This window comes from Arachis ipaensis, chromosome B3, assembly GCF_059453495.1.
Source record: "Arachis ipaensis isolate K30076 ecotype BB chromosome B3, ASM5945349v1, whole genome shotgun sequence".
Taxonomy (NCBI): Eukaryota; Viridiplantae; Streptophyta; class Magnoliopsida; order Fabales; family Fabaceae; genus Arachis; species Arachis ipaensis.
The window spans coordinates 78,164,678-78,178,702 of NC_142438.1; the positions used below are offsets into that span (position 1 = coordinate 78,164,678).

The window sequence follows — 14,025 nt, forward strand, 5'->3', positions numbered from 1 at the left end:
GGAGACATGGTCGAAAATAATAATAATGCAAGGAAGATGCTTGGTGACTTTACTACACCTAATTCCAATTTACATGGAAGAAGCATCTCAATTCCTGCCATTGGAGCAAACAACTTTGAGCTTAAACCTCAATTAGTTTCTCTGATGCAACAGAACTGCAAGTTCCATGGACTTCCATCAGAAGATCCTTTTCAGTTCTTAACTGAATTCTTGCAGATCTGTGATACTGTAAAGACCAATGGGGTTGATCCCGAGGTCTACAGGCTTATGCTTTTCCCGTTTGCTGTAAGAGACAGAGCTAGAGTATGGTTGGACTCTCAACCTAAAGATAGCCTGAACTCTTGGGATAAGCTGGTCAAGGCTTTCTTAGCCAAGTTCTTTCCTCTTCAAAAGCTTAGTAAGCTTAGAGTGGATGTTCAGACCTTCAGACAAAAGGAAGGTGAATCCCTCTATGAAGCTTGGGAGAGATACAAGGAACTGACCAAAAAGTGTCCTTCTGACATGCTTTCAGAATGGACCATCCTGGACATATTCTATGATGGTCTGTCTGAGCTATCAAACATGTCACTGGACCATTCTGCAGGTGGATCTATTCACCTAAAGAAAACGCCTGCAGAAGCTCAAGAACTCATTGACATGGTTGCAAATAACCAGTTCATGTACACTTCTGAAAGGAATCCTGTGAGTAATGGGACGCCTCTGAGGAAGAGAGTTCTTGAAATTGATACTCTGAATGCCATATTGGCTCAGAATAAAATATTGACTCAGAAAGTCAATATGATCTCTCAGAGTCTGAATGGATTGAAGGAATCATCCAACAGTACTAAAGAGGCATCTTCTGAAGAAGAAGCTTATGATCCTGAGAACCCTGCAATAGCAGAGGTGAATTACATGGGTGAACCTTATGAAAACACCTATAATCCCTCATGGAGATATCATCCAAATCTCTCATGGAAGGATCAACAAAAGCCTTAACAAGGCTTTAATAATGGTGGAAAAAACAGGTTCAGCAATAGCAAGCCTTTTCCACCATCCAGTCAGCAACAGACAGAGAATTCTGAGCAGAACCTATCTAGCTTAGCAAATATAGTCTCTGATCTATCTAAGGCCACTTTGAGTTTCATGAATGAAATAAGGTCCTCCATTAGAAATTTGGAGGCACAAGTGGGCCAGCTGAGTAAAAGAGTCACTGAAATCCCTCCTAGTACTCTCCCAAGTAATACAGAAGAGAATCCAAAGAGAGAGTGCAAGGCCATTGATATAACCAAAATAGCCGAACCCAAAGAGGAGGAGGAGGACGTGAATCCCAGTGAGGAAGACCTCCTGGGACGTTCAGTGAACAATAAGGAGTTTCCTTTAGAGGAACCAAAGGAATCTGAGGCTCACCTAGAGACCATAGAGATTCCATTAAACCTTCTTCTGCCCTTCATGAGCTCTGATGAGTATTCTTCTTCTGAAAAGAATGAAGATGTTACTGAAGAGCAAGTTGCCAAGTATCTTGGTGCGATCATGAAGCTGAATGCCAAATTATTTGGTAATGAGACTTGGGAAGATGAACCTCCCTTGCTCACCAATGAACTGAATGTATTGGATAGGCAGAAATTACCTCAAAAGAAATAGGATCCTGGTAAATTCCTAATTCCCTGTAACATAGGCACCATGACCTTTGAAAAAGCTCTGTGTGATTTGGGGTCAGGAATAAACTTAATGCCACTCTCTATAATGGAGAAACTTGGGATCTTTGAGGTGCAAGCTGCTAGAATCTCATTAGAGATGGCAGACAACTCAAGAAAATAGGCTTATGGATTAGTAGAGGACGTGTTAGTAAAGGTTGAAGGCCTTTACATCCCTGCTGATTTCATAATCCTAGACACTGGGGAGGATGAGGATGAATCCATCATCCTTGGAAGACCCTTCCTAGCCACAGCGAGAGCTGTGATTGATGTGGACAGAGGAGAATTGATCCTTCAACTGAATGAGGATAACCTTGTGTTTAAAACTCAAGGATCTCCTTCTGTAACCATGGAGAGGAAGCATGAAAAGCTTCTCTCACTGCAGAGTCAATCAAAGCCCCCACATTCAAACTCTAAGTTTGATGTTGGGAGGTTCTAACCTTGCTCTGATTATCTGTGAGGCTCCATGGGAGCTCACTGTCAAGCTATTGACATTAAAGAAGCGCTTGTTGCGAGGCAACCCAATGTTATTTAATCATATCTATTTTATTTTCTCTTTGTTATTTCGTGTTTTATTAGGTTGATGATCATGTGGAGTCACAAAAACTACTGAAAAATTAAAAAAAAAAAAAACAAAATGAAAAACAGCATTAAAAATAGCACACCCTGGAGAAGAGCAGTCTGGCGTTTAAACGCCAGAAACAAGCATCTGTTTGGCATTTAACGCCAGAAACAGGCACCAAGCTGGCGTTTAACGCCAGAAACAAGCATCTACCTGGCGTTAAATGCCAGAAACAAGCTACATTTGGGCGTTTAACGCCAGAAACAGGCAGCAGTCTTGCGTTAAACGCCAGGATTGCACAGCAAGGGCGTTTTACACGCCTAATTGGAGCAGGGATGTTAAGTCCTTGACCCCACTTGATCTGTGGACCCCACAGGACCCCCACATTTTCTTCTCTCCTCTTCACACCTTTTCATAACACTCTTCCCCAAATACCTCTCACCAATCACTTCAATCACTCTTTCCCATCACCTCTCCACCACTCACATCTATCCTCTCTTCCCCATAAACCCCACCTACCTTCAAAATTCAAACTAATTTCCCTCCCAAACCCAACCCTAATGGCCAAACCCTACACACCCCCTCACTCCTATATAAACCCCTCACTCCTTCTTCATTTTCACACAACACAACCCTCTCTTCTTCTCTTTGGCCGAATACATCCTCTTCCCCCATCTCCTCCATTTTCTTCTTCTTCTACTACTTTCTTTCTTCTTTTGCTCCGGGACGAGCAAACATTTTAAGTTTGGTGTGGTAAAAGCATAGCTTTTTATTTTTCCATAACTATTTATGGCACCTAAGGCCAGAGAAACCTCTAGAAAGAGGAAAGGAAAGGCAATTGCTTCCACCTCTGAGTCATGGGGATGGAAAGATTCATCTCACAAGTCCATCACTAAGAAAAGGATGGAGCAAATAAGAGATTGATGGTTTCAGTGGCTAAGAGAAGGAGGGTTGAATCTTAGCCCTCTTTTTGCTTAGTAACACTTGCTGGCCTTTGAATTAACTTCAGGAGACTTTTTGAGTTTTGTCTCGTCCCTAGCCACGAGACTTTTATTTTTGTCTCGTCACTTGGCACGAGATTTTTCTTTTTGTCTCGTCACTTGGCATGAGATAGTTCTATCCTCTGTGCAGTAGAAACAGAAATGGAGTAGAGAAGAGAGAAAATTATACCCAGATATATCCTGGTTCGGCTGCTAAGTGCAGTGCAGCCTACATCCAGTCTCCATCACAAACATGATGGAATTTCACTATAATCTTCCTTATTACAATCTGTAAAGTGCTAACCTAACTTACAAGGGGATTCCCACAGAATCATGAAACACAATATGGATGAACAAAGGAACTCTAAGACATCTATGGCTTTTTCTTTTAATTTTGCACTCTCTTCCTTTTTCCGCTCTATGGCTTTTTCATACAAACCTCACTGTTTGCCTTTTTCCATGAGACTCAAGACATGACAAAATTAAATAGAAAAATACAAAACATAATACATTGAAGGAGAAGAAAATCTGTAAGCTTAGGTAGCTCTGAGAATCCTGTGCCTTGCACTCTCACTGCTTACTTCTAACTCCTTCCTCCAAACAGTGGTTGTTCTCCTTTTTTATAGAAGAGAGAAGTCTCCACACTTGAAGCCAAAAACCCAAGCCAACTTCTTCTTCTTCAAGAAACAGAACCGGTTCGGCCACATAGAGAGAGAAGAGATAACCATGCAAAATCCAACATGCAATTACCTCTAGTCCTTTCTTGGTCACCACTCTTCATCAATCCGAGCTCTCCATCCTTGGCTTGCTCTCCAAGATGGATTTCTGGCCCTTGATGCTTCATGATGATGATGACTTCATCTGCTTCAATCTCTGCCTCTACCATCACTTCGCCACTCTAGCTACTTCCTGTGGTGGTTGTGCAGAATCAAAGACAAGTCACGCCTCCAAGAGTCTCCTCCTTGCTGGCCGAATCTTCTTCTTCCTTTTTGAGCATGAAGAGCCCAAGATTACTTCACCAAATCTAACCATATTTGGTGAATATCTTAGCCACAGCATGCTTTTATTTTGGTATATTTTCTTGCCATCATTGTGATGGTCTTTAGACTTGCTTTTCCTTCATTTCGGTAGCTCCATGTAGCTTCCATGGCATCCATTGTTTCCTGTGTAATAACCGAAGAGGAGAAGCAAATAGAGAGAGAAGAGAGTATGAAAAAAAGCAATCAAGTGTATCTGAGTAAATTAATTAAAGTGAATTGCTTTTACTTCCCTTAGGTGGAGTAGCGTGTAGCAATGCTAATCCCATCATGTCAACTTGTCAAATTCTCTCTCATAGTTCCCATGCAATAAATGACAATGTAATAAATTTTGGAATCCATCACATGGTGAAATGCTTGGATCCGTTGGAAGCAATTTTGCTTTCTTTTTCCATTGGTTTCGGATCATGCATGAGGAACTCTCATCAAATGTAAAATTGGGCTTAGTTGCAACAACATTTAATTTCTGGCCCAATAATAACATTTGCTTTCCTGATGAAATTTGAATCAAGCATTGAATTACCAAGCATGGAACATAGTTGGGCTTTGGAGCAATGAGATTCATTCTGGCCCAATAAATAATTCAGCCTTATAGTATGAGAAACATGTAGCATGGCTGATTATTTGACACAATTGGGCTTACACCAGAATTTTATTTTCGGCCCAATTAGAAACCTGCATCACAAAATTATTAATTAACATATGTTAAATGAAAATTAAATTAATAATTTTGTAATTAATAATGTTTGTTCATCATCAAAATTAAATTAGAGTTTTCCAAACTCATCAGAGATCATGGACCTCAACAAGAGTATGAGGAAATTCCTCACCATGAAATCCCTGAGATGCCTCAAGGGATGCACTTTCCTCCACAAAACTATTGGGAGCAAATCAACACCTCCCTAGGAGAATTAAGTTCCAACATGGGACAACTAAGGGTGGAGCACTAAGAGCACTCCATCATCCTCCATGAGATTAGAGAAGATCAAAGAGCCATGAGGGAGGAGCAAGAAAGACAAGGAAGAGACATAGAGGAGCTCAAGAGCACCATTGGTTCTTCAAGGAGAGGAAGATGCCACCCTCACTAAGGTAGACTCATTCCTTAATCTCCTTATCTATTTATTTTACTGTTTTTCAATTTTTGAGCTTTATGTTTTATTTATGTTTGTGTCTTTAATATATGATTATTAGTGTCTAAGTGTCTATGCCTTAAAGTTATGAATATGAATCCATCACCTCTCTTGAATGAAAAAAGTTTTAATTACAAAAGAACAAGAAGTACATGGTTTCGAATTCATCCTTGAAACTAGTTTAATTATTTTGATGTGGTGACAATACTTTTTGTTTTCTGAATGAATGCTTGAACAGTGCATATGTCTTTTGAAGTTGATGTTTATGAATGTTAAATATGTTGGCTCTTGAAAGAATGATGAAAAGGAGAAATGTTATCTGATAATCTGAAAAATCATAAAAATGATTCTTGAAGCAAGAAAAAGCAGTGAATACAAAAGCTTGTAGAAAAAAAAAGAAAAAAAATATGCAAAAAAAAATAAAAAAATAAAAAGCAAGCAGAAAAAGCCAAAAGCTCTTTAAACCAAAAGGCAAGAGCAAAAAGCCAATAGCCCTTAAAACCAAAAGGCAAGGGTAATAAAAAGGATCCAAGGCTTTGAGCATCAGTGGATAGGAGGGCCTAAAGGAATAAAATCATGGCCTAAGCAGCTAAACCAAGCTGTCCCTAACCATGTGCTTGTGGCGTGAAGGTGTCAAGTGAAAACTTGAGACTGAGCGGTTAAAGTCAAGGTCCAAAGCAAAAACAGAGTGTGCTTAAGAATTCTGGACACCTCTAATTGGATACTTTAGTAAAGCTGAGTCACAATCTGAAAAGGTTCACCCAGTTATGTGTCTGTGGCATTTATGTATCCGGTGGTAATACTGGAAAACAAAGTGCTTAGGGCCACGGCCAAGACTCATAAAGTAGTTGTGTTCAAGAATCAACATACTGAACTAGGAGAATCAATAACACTATCTGAATTCTAAGTTCCTATAGATGCCAATCACTCTGAACTTCAATGGATAAAGTGAGATGCCAAAACTATTCAAGAGGCAAAAAGCTACAAGTCTCGCTCATCTGATTGGAGCTAAGTTTCATTGATATTTTGGAATTTATAGTATATTATCTTCTTTTTATCTTATTTGATTTTCAGTTGCTTGGGGACAAGCAACAATTTAAGTTTGGTGTTGTGATGAGCGGATAATTTATACGCTTTTTGGCATTATTTTTACATAGTTTTTAGCATAGTTTAATTAGTTTTTAGTATATTTTTATTAGTTTTTAATTAAAATTCACATTTATGGACTTTACTATGAGTTTGTGTGTTTTTCTGTGATTTCAGGTATTTTCTGGCTGAAATTGAGGGACTTGAGCAAGAATCAGATTCAAAGGTTGAAGAAGGACTACAGATGCTGTTGGATTCTGACCTCCCTGCACTTAAAGTGGATTTTCTGGAGCTACAGAACTCCAAATGGCACGCTCTCAATTGAGTTGGAAAGTAGACATCCAGGACTTTCCAGCAATATATAATAGTCCATACTTTTCTTGAGTTTAGATGACACAAACTGGCCCGCTAGTTCCATGCTGCATTCTGGAGTTAAACGCCAGAAACAGGTTGCAAAGTGGAGTTAAACGCTAGAAACAGGTTCCAAACTGCCGTTCAACTCCAAGAGAAGCCTCTACACGTGTAAAGCTCAATGCTCAGCCCAAGCACACACCAAGTGGGCCCCGGAAGTGGATTTCTGCATCATTTACTCATTTCTGTAAACCCTAGTAACTAGTTTAGCATAAATAGGACTTTTTACTATTGTATTTACATCTTTTGGAACATCTTTAGTTTCATCTTTAGATCACATTTGGGGGCTGGCCATTCGGCCATGCCTGAACCTCCATCACTTATGTATTTTCAACGGTAGAGTTTCTACACACCATAGATTAAGGTGTGGAGCTCTGATGTTCCTCATAAATTAATGCAAAGTACTATTGCTTTTCTATTCAATTCAAGCTTATTCATATTCTAAGATATCCATTCGCACCCAAGAATATGATGAATGTGATGATTATGTGACGCTCATCATCATTCTCACTTATGAATGCATGCCTGACAAACACTTCCATTCTACATGCAAACAAGCTAGAATGAGTATCTCTTAGATATCTAATACAGAGGACCGAGTCCGAGATATTAGAATCTTTGTGGTATAAGTTAGAACTCATGGACGGCCATTCCTGAGATCCGGAAAGTCTAAACCTTGTCTGTGGTATTCCGAGTAGGATTTGGAAAGGGATGGCTGTGACGAGCTTCAAACTCGCAAGTGCTGGGCGTAGTGACAGACACAAAAGGATAGTAAATCCTATTCCAGTATGATCGAGAACCAACAGATGATTAGCCATGCAGTGACAGCGCATTGGACCATTTTCACAGAGAGGATGGGATGTAGCCATTGACAACGGTGATGCCTTACATACAGCTTGCCATGGAAAGGAGTAGGAATGATTGGATGAAGACAGCAGGAAAGCAGAGGTTCAGGAGGAACAAAAGCATCTCTATACGCTTATCTGAAATTCTCACCAATGAATTACATAAGTATCTCTATCTTTATTTTATATTCTATTTATCTTTTTAATTATTAAATATCCATAATCAATTGAATCCGCCTGACTGAGATTTATAAGGTGACCATAGCTTGCTTCAAGCCGACAATCTCCGTGGGATCGACCCTTACTCACGTAAGGTTTATTACCTGGACGACCCAGTGCACTTGCTGGTTAGTTGTGCGAAGTTGTGACAAAGTGTGATTCACGTTTGAGAGCACCAAGTCTTTGGAGCCATTGTTGATGATCGCAATTTCGTGCACCATAGGGAAGGCTACTACCTGCGAGTAGGGGTGGGGCGGGTAGTATTGGAGTGCAAGGAGGGCGGAGCGGGGTCGGGTAGGGCAAAAACCCGCCCCTACCAGCCCCACTCCCACCCCTAAATATAACAAAGCAAGACAAGGTATATTGCCTGCCAACAAGATGAGGGTGGGAGCAACCTTTAGTGAACATATAGACAATGAAAGAGAAGATTTCAGCCAATTCAAGATAATTTCACCTTATATGACTCTCTATGATATCACCATTCAAATTGGTGAGTAAATTATATCTAACGGTTGATATATCCACTAACAAGAAAGTGGAACGAATTCATATTCCCTACAAAATCAGTAGCAAATCGTCAGATGTTTCCATAGAGAATGCTGAGTTCTTAAGAATCCTAAATTGTCTTTTTTCATCTATGCTTGAGGCTCAGAAAATAGTGCTGATTGGTCATATTTTGATCTTGAACTAGAGGTATTGCTAGCCGTTTACGGGTTAGCATGGAATAGGCTGAGGAATTGAACATTGGGCAGTAGGAGCGGGCTTTGTAAAGGATAGTTATATAAACAAGTTTTGATCGTGTGGAAAGTGCTTTATTCCAAATGCATTTATTCAAATATGGAATGTTCTTTACTAGGCTGCATTTGAGACAAGGGATAGGGTGCAACTCGACACTGAGACAGACACACAAGTATTCTTCCTTCTAATATGTGCATTGAGAAAGTGTATTTCAGTCCCTTCATGTGTTTTGCTGTTTCTGTCTCTCTGACTCAGTGCTACCAAACATCTTTGCATACCAAAAATGGCATTTCTACGAGAATGTTAATAGGATTTCAAATAATTTGGTTGAAACTTTAATCACTCCATGCTTTCAAAATTAAAAAGTATAACAACTCTAGTAAATTTCTTAAAATTTTTTTTCTACAACAGAAAACATAAAGAAGAAGATCTATGAAGTTCACAGTGCATGTAATACCAAGAGAAAATAAGTATTCACATGATTTTACTCAATCCTATAATTACGAAGAAATTCAGTGAAGAACTTACTCAATTTCTTCTAATAATCCCAATTTCTGACCTAAAAATAAATTGAACAAGGAAAAAAATTCAAAACCTAGCATTAAATAAAATAAGTAGCAGAAGTTAGCACAGAAAAATCAAAACCTGGAATTAAACAAAATAAGGTCAATGAGGAGAAGAGAAGCTCGAAGAACCGAAACTAATAGAATACCTCGTAGAGCGCATCAATGGAAGCAAATATGCCATCGGAGGAGAAGCATTGATGGAGGTGACATCAACGGAGGGGAGAATCGTTGATGGAGGAGAGATCGATGGAGGAGAAGCTCGCAGAGCAGCAGCGATATCGTTTTCAAGTTCTGCCACACCAACACAACTCTTACATACACAGACGCACTATACTACTCTCACTCTCATTTGCAATTAGACATGGATCAGAGAAGTTGAATTTTTTAAAACTGATTTAAAACATAATGGCGGTCAAAACCGCCAAAATTGCCGCTAACTAAAGTTGAATTGTGGTAGCCACATAAACTACCGTAATTCATAGATATTATGGCATTTTTATGAGAATGCCTTAATTTTAATATCGTTTTATAACATTTTTTTGTAGTGGACTAGGAGTTGGAGTAAATTCTGAGGGTGATGAAGGAGACGGTCTAAAAGCCAGTAAATTATTTAAACAAACACAACAAATAACCCTGATAGAGTGGCATTTTTAAACTTGATTACACATAATCTTTAACCACTAAATTATAGTTTATTTTTTGCTTTTGTATTATATATATATATATATATATATATATATGGCAGCAAGACGCTAGTAATAATGATGATGATGCCATATTACATTTTCAAAGAATGCATACATATGTTAGTGAGATTATCAGATCAGATCAGCAACCTTATTTATCAGATCAGTAACAACACGTTCAAATTATAGTCCATAAGTAAAATCAAAGAAAAGATGCTAGTGAGAGAAAAATGAAAGCATTGAGAAACCTAAAGATCATGGAGCTTGACTCTAGCAGCAACGAAAACCAAATGGTTTTCTTACATATTCATTTAGGAAATATTACAGTAAGAGGATTCATAGTATGCAGTGCACTATTAGAAATTTGACACCGTTCTTTAACAAAACACAAAACCTTATACGAATAAAATAGATCTACTTGTTCACCTTTCTTTCAACTTCGGATCATGTATTCTTGGGCAAGGTCCTGCAGCAATTTTATGCAAATATAAATGAAAATCAAATAAGTAATAAATAAAATATTACAAGCAAATAAAATCCATAAAGAAATGGCACAACAGCACACAAGGATCCTGCTTGGTGGGCTCTAGGGAGAATGTACACAGCCTTATATTTAAAATCATTCAAAACTAATAAGTAAACTTGTGCTTTAATTAAATTTGGAGTAAACTTCATATTAGTTTTGATTAGTTATCCTCTCAAATTGTTTGAATTTCAGTTTTCTTCATGGCATAGATTCTAACAAAGAGCTGAATTTGTTTCATAGCTACAACGACAATAATGAAAAGTATGCCACCAAACAAGGAGATTAAAATTTATTAATATCATACTGCCAGAGACAAAAGGAAAATGGAGATTAGCTACCTTCCATTTAGATCCCCACACCATATCAAAGGCTTGTCTGAATTTTGTGTAACAAATTCTAGAATCCTTTTGTCTCATTTTCTTCTCCTTTGAAATAAGTTTGGTTCCTCTTTCCACCCATTATTTGGAACATATGTATTCAACAATCGAAGGGTTTCAAATTCAACCAAGATTACTCTGCCATCTAGTTCATGCTTTGAAGCTGGCAGCAAAAAAGTTTTCCATAAACTTTAAAGAAAACTTATTGGTTAGAATATAAAATATAAAATATAAATAATACAATAGTTTAGAAAATAATTGTAAAATCTCACATTCTACAAATAATTCAGTCACATAAGATCATGAAGGAGAGATTAAACCACTAATTTAGAAGTACAACAAAAGCTGATATATAAAACCACCAATTTAGATACATTAACCATCACACACACATAAAAACAAACACATGGTGCTCAAAACTCAAAATAAGCTACAATTTCTATCTCTCAGCCCTAACAATCATACAATTAAGATGTCATGCTTAAATTTTAATTATTAATCAAATTGAACAAAGAACAAATATATAGTAATTAATTATATTATCATACCACAAAATAAAAATAAAAAATTAAAGAAGGGACAAGAGAAAGGACGAGAGAGATCTATAATACTTATAGAAGAACTGAGGAAGTATGGGAGAGTTGTGCTTGTTCTGCTTGTGATGGCTTGGATTTTAGAGATCTTCAATAGAGAGATGTCACCAGAGAAGACGCTGAGGGAGGCGCTGAGGATTTTGGTGGAAAAGGCGCATAACTAGGACGGAAAGGAGAGGAAGCTGGAGGTGATGTCACCGGAGGAGATTACCACGGGAGGAGATGTCGCCGAAGGAGGTCGTCGCCGGAGAAGATCCGAGATCTGAAAGAAGATCCGAGATCGTCGCACTAGCTAGGGACAGTGACCATGGGAAAACAACTTCGACAATGGGAAAGAAGGAGTGTGTGGCTTGGAACTTTTGACAGTTGAAGACGAAGCGGCAGTGGTAGCGATGGATTGAGGATGACGACGAGGGAGAGATAGAAGCGAGATTGAGCCAGCCGTTTAACGTATATTTACAGTGTTTCAGTTAGGGATTGTTTTTTTCATTTTATATATGTGGGATAATGGCGGTTTAAAACCGCCATAATCACTAGAACCGCCACCAAATAGAAAGTCAGTTACGGCAGCAACAAAAAATGTCATAATGTTTGGATATTACTGCGGTTCTTCAAAACCGACGTAATATAAATGCCATTTTAAACCATTTTTTTGTAGTGACTTGATCATTGCCTTGCTTAATCCATTAATTCTCATGGGAACGATAATCCACTTACCGTGGTATTACTTGATGCGACTCGGTGCACTTGTCAATGAGTTAAGCATAAAAATCTAATTTCATACTATCATTATTTAAATACAAGTTCTTTTATAAAATATTTTTAAATTTTTAATTATACAAACTTTTTTCTACAATATTTTATTAAAAGAATTATATGACATATTGATATTGATTTAGTAAAGAGTGTAAGTTAAGAGTATAATAATATTTCTTAATCAAACATTTTAATATTTAACACCTTAATAAATATTTTAAGAATACTTGATAAGGCACTTATTAACTAATATAAATTCATTATTCCCATCCGTTTTAAGAATGTCTGATTCCCCATATAATTGGCTTCTCACTAAATTAATAAGATAGATTTATACTGTCGATTATAATAATTCATTTTATCTATAACGTAACTAGGCGACCTTTTCATACATTACACTATTAATTAATATAAGCACTTATTGTAACCATGACTTGAACAGTATTAAAGTAGATACAAATAAACATAAGAGGGAATAATAAAATTTTGGATTTAGCTAACATGTACTCTAATGATATAAGTTAAAATTATTAATTAAAAAATTTATTATAAAAAATTATATAATAAGAAATACAATTAAAATTAGTGTATAAAAAATATTGAGAACTTTAAATTTACAAAAAAAAATGAGAAAAACTGATGAAGGGACTAATTTGGTGTACGACATTCAATTTCAGATACTAAAATGAGTTATTTGATAGAAAGTAAGGGGACCAATTTGATGCATATGTAATGATAACATATTGGATGACACGTGGACAAATAACATTGTGACACGTGGCATGATTCGACACATGGCAAAATAGTATTGTGACACGTGGCATAACCATCCACGTCAGTATGCTACGTATTGCTGACCGACATGTCATCATACTGTTACATATAGCCAAACTATGAGGTGACACGTATCACCAAAGGTGCACGTCATCAAACCACGTCAACGCATCGATAACAAAAAACGGGTCAATGACTAATATAGTGCAATTTTTTCAATATCAAAGACACAATTAGTGCAATTAGAATCTTAATGACAATTTTAATATACGGCGTAAATCTTAGAGACTACTTTGAGAATTTAGTCAACTTGGGACTAAGTTTAACTTTTCTTAGATTAATCTCTAGTAAATTTTATTAATCAAGTAGCACATAGAAATTATTTGAAATTATAGAATTAAAATCACAAACGAACTTATTTTGCTATTCATCAAAATCATGGGGTCAAAACATAATTAATATAAATCTAACCGTAAGAATAATAATTAAGTCCAACATATGCCAAATTGACCTCAGTTGTTTTCAATGATGAGAATAAAATACATTCATCCTTAATTAAAAGAAATAAATTATAATTTTTAATTAGAAATGTCTTTCTAAAACATTGGGACATTACATGGCTATCAAAAGATTTAAATTTTGACAAAATGACTCCCGATACAAAAAAAATGTTAAACTTTCAAAGAACATCTAAGATTGACAAAATGCATTTTTTTTTAATAAATAATAAAAGGCTCATGCATTTAATCCCTTTTTTGTGAGAACATTCGGAAGATTATATATTTAAAAAGAACTTACAAAAAATCGAGAAAAAATTCGACTCTAAGCCTTTTTATTAATTGCTTTTAGAAATTTTTTACTATTCACTAAACAAAAATTCACTAATATTAAAACTGCCAAATTTTTTGGATGAAAAATTTTATTTTTTCTAATTAAGCTTGTAAAAAATTACGTCAAAATATAATTTTGAGAGTTTATTTTTGAATATATCTCCTTGTATTTGGAATATTCATATCAAACAAATATCATCATCTTTAAATGGTAAAAATGTTTTTTTTTCCAATGG

At 36.6% G+C, this 14,025-nt stretch overlaps 1 non-coding gene across 1 annotated transcript; it reads right to left on the reverse strand.

The window, feature by feature from the left end:
- Nucleotides 1-399: 399 nt before the first annotated feature.
- On the reverse strand, nt 400-507 carry LOC148571199 (small nucleolar RNA R71). The gene has a single exon (XR_015880413.1). It is a non-coding gene; the product is annotated as a small nucleolar RNA R71 (small nucleolar RNA).
- Between the last annotated feature and the right edge of the window lie 13,518 nt (nt 508-14,025).